Below are 3,935 nucleotides of genomic sequence, written 5' to 3'. Positions count from 1 at the left end.
CCCCTCCCCCCCACCCCATGCCAGCCCCGGGAGGCCCGCGCCGTCTCCCCAGGGGCAGGAGGCCACGTCGCCTCTGCGGCTTTGGGTCCTGGCCCCCGTGCTCGGGGCTTCTGCGTGTTCACTTCCTTGGCCAGCCGTCCCTCCTATTCACCTTCGAGTTGAAATGAAAAACGTCCTTCCAGCAATAGGAATATAGTTCACTATATCCCGGTAGGCAGCACTTGCAACTTTCTCTAACGTGTGGGTGACCTATAAAAATGTTTTTTTAATGCAGTGGACAAGGGAACACAACACCAATACCTGAAATTATTTCGCTCAAAAAGTTGGTAAGGGAAGATGTTCATGACACTTTAAGAGAAGTCTGTCAAGGATGGTTATATGATTTTACATATTATGTATATAATATATATTAGGTATATCATGATTACGTAGATAATCATTGGAAGGTTTGGAAGCATATGGTCTAAGTAGTTCTCTAACAATCAGACCACAAGCCATTTTTATGCATTTTCTAACTTAGATGCTTTACGTTTTGTAGTAACGACAGTAATGTTTTAAAAACATTTTGTAATAACAAGAATAGTATTTTTTTAAACGAGGAGAGAAAAATAAGTCTCAAAACTCTAAAGGCGAACCGGAGCGGGCGGACAGAAAGCGCCTTTGACTGACGCCCCCGTGTGGCCGTGCAGATGCATTGCCGCCCAGCATTTCCTCTTAACCGGACTCTGGGCTGAGAGGGACCTGCGCACCACGTGCTCGGTACTCCGCAGGGCTGCGGCTCTGGCCGTCCCGGGCCTTAAGGTGCCCTTTGTTTTCTCACCATCACCTGGAGCTGAACATACCGCAAGGGGGTCATCCCGCATGCGTACTTTGTGTATGAAAGTGGAATCTCCCCAGGAGGAGCGGGGGTGGGGAGGCGACACTTTACTCACAGTGTTGCCATTGCGGGAGGTCTTTTCCGGTGCCTGACTTTCTTTTTCTCACTGATGCTAGCCCAGCTGGTTTCTGATGTGCGCCCCACCCTCCGACCCTGCCTCTCAAATGTGGGAGTGTGATGGGGGATAAGGGTTTCCCAATTGGAGCCCCTGCATCCTTTGGCCTTTTGGAGGAAATTCGTGAGCTGGCAAAGTCGACCAACTCACTGCAGGAGAATGTTCTGGAATCTGCCCCGGGGCCCTTTACCTTTTTTAATTTTTTTCTTTTTCTTTTCCTTTTAGCTTTTCTTCCATATCATCTTTCCTTCCCAAATAACCCATCCCCTGTACCAAGGGTGCACACCTGAAGCTTGTATAATTGGGGAATATGAAGAAAAAAATCTTCACCAAATTCCAAGTTTTAAAAAGTCTGTACTCAAGTGACACAAGGGATGCTGTCTGAAGCTTCCTTAGCTTCACAGAAGTCCTTGATTTAAAAAAAAAAAAAGGCCATCAGAACCTAGCCAAGTCTTGTCTAGGTTGGGACTTGTGCAATGGGGTTACTGTGGGGAGAACTCGGGTTCTAGGACGTGAAAGTTCTATTATTTACTGGTTCTATTATTTACTTGGGCCCATCTGCCAGCCTCTCCCCGGCTCTCCTTGCTCACATGTAGACCCAGATTACATCAGGTTATTCTGCAAACCTTCCTGGGTCTGGGCTTTCTTTTGCACTCATCTGCTTTGACACTGGACCCAGCTGAACACTACTGGGTCTGCTCCTCTCACTGTGGCCTGTCTGATGGTGACTCATGTACTAGATTGGGCTTCCCAGGTGGCATTATGGGTAAAGAGCCGCCTACCAATGCAGGAGACATAAGAGACTCAGGTTTGGTCCCTGGGTTGGGAAGATCCTGGAGGAGGGCAGGGCAATCCACTCCAGTATTCCTGCCTGGAGAATCCCATGGATAGTGGAACCTGGCAGACTACAGTCCACAGGGTTGCAAAGAGTTGGACATGACGGAAGCGACTTAACACACACATACTAGCTTGCTTATGTTCTCATGACACCATGTGTCAATCAGCTCCCAGATTACCTTGGAGAAGGGCCTTCTTCATTCTCAAGGAAACAGAGTGGTGATGTGTCCCCTCGGGGTCCCAGTGCTTCTAAGATGGGACCCATCACCTGCCTTGTGGAGGAGGAGAACAGCACGGGGGCAGATGCAGCCTGGCCTCCAGTGACCATCTGTGTGAATTCTTCCCAGGAGAGAGGATCTGATCAGGTTGGTTCTTTCATCTAATAGGCGGTGCCCCTTTTAAGCTGAGTCAAAAGCCAAGGCCCCCAAAGCTGGTTGGAGGCCAGAAGAGCACTGCTAGGCTAACATTTTGTACTTGGCAAAATAGCCAGCAGCTTTATGTAGCGAGATCTACCACGGATTCAGTTCAGTTCAGTTGCTCAGTCGTGTCCGACTCTTTGCGACCCCATGAAACGCAGCACGCCAGGCCTCCCTGTCCATCACCAACTCTCGGAGTTCACTCAGACTCACGTCCATCGAGTCAGTGATGCCATCCAGCCATCTCATCTTCTGGCGTCCCCTTCTCCTCCTGCCCCCAATCCCTCCCAGCATCAGAGTCTTTTCCAGTGAGTCAACTCTTCGTATGAGGTGGCCAAAGTACTGGAGTTTCAGCTTTAGCATCATTACTTCCAAAGAAATCCCAGGGCTGATCTCCTTCAGAATGGACTGGTTGGATCTCCTTGCAGTCCAAGGGACTCTCCAGAGTCTTGTCCAACACCACAGTTCAAAAGCATCAATTCTTCAGCACTCAGCCTTCTTCACAGTCCAACTCTCACATCCATACATGACCACAGGAAAAACCATAGCCTTGACTAGACGGACCTTTGTTGGCAAAGTAATGTCTCTGCTTTTGAATATGCTATCTAGGTTTGTCATAACTTTCCTTTCAAGGAGTAAGCATCTTTTAATTTCATGGCTGCAATCACCATCTGCAGTGATTTTCAAGCCCCCAAAAATAAAGTCTGACACTGTTTCCACTGTTTCCACTGTTTCCCCATCTATTTGCCATGAAGTGATGGGGCCAGATGCCATGATCTTCGTTTTCTGAATGTTGAGCTTTAAGCCAACTTTTTCACTCTCCACTTTCACTTTCATCAAGAGGCTTTTGAGTTCCTCTTCACTTTCTGCCCTAAGGGTGGTGTCATCTGCATATCTGAGGTTATTGATATTTCTCCTGGCAATCTTGATTCCAGCTTGTGCTTCTTCCAGCCCAGCGTTTCTCATGATGTACTCTGCATAGAAGTTAACTAAGCAGGGTGACAATATACAGCCTTGACTACTCCTTTTCCTATTTGGAACCAGTCTGTTGTTCCATGTCCAGTTCTAACTGTTTCTTCCTGACCTGCATACAGTGGAAGTGAGAAATAGATTTAAGGGCCTAGATCTGATAGATAGAGTGCCTGATGAACTATGGAATGAGGTTCGTGACATTGTACAGGAGACAGGGATCAAGACCATCCCTGTGGAAAAAAAATGCAAAAAAGCAAAATGGCTGTCTGGGGAGGCGTTACAAATAGCTGTGAAAGGAAGAGAAATGAAAAGCAAAGGAGCAAAGGAAAGATATAAGCATCTGAATGCAGAGTTCCAAAGAACAGCAAGAAGAGATAAGAAAGCCTTCCTCAGCTTTCAGTGCAAAGAAATAGAGGAAAACAACAGAATGGGAAAGACTAGAGATCTCTTCAAGAAAATTAGAGATACCAAGGGAACATTTCATGCAAAAATGGGCTCGATAAAGGACAGAAATGGTATGGACCTAACAGAAGCAGAAGATATTAAGAAGAGGTGGCAGGAATACACAGAACTATACAAAAAAGATCTTCATGACCCAGATAATCACGATGGTGTGATCACTGACCTAGAGCCAGACATCCTGGAATGTGAAGTCAAGTGGGCCTTAGAAAGCATCACTACGAACAAAGCTAGTGGAGGTGATGGAATTCCAGTTGAG

Source organism: Bison bison, unplaced genomic scaffold (genome assembly GCF_000754665.1).
Source record: "Bison bison bison isolate TAMUID 2011002044 unplaced genomic scaffold, Bison_UMD1.0 scf7180017864191, whole genome shotgun sequence".
In the NCBI taxonomy this organism is placed as follows: Eukaryota; Metazoa; Chordata; class Mammalia; order Artiodactyla; family Bovidae; genus Bison; species Bison bison.
This window is presented reverse-complemented; position numbering follows the sequence as displayed.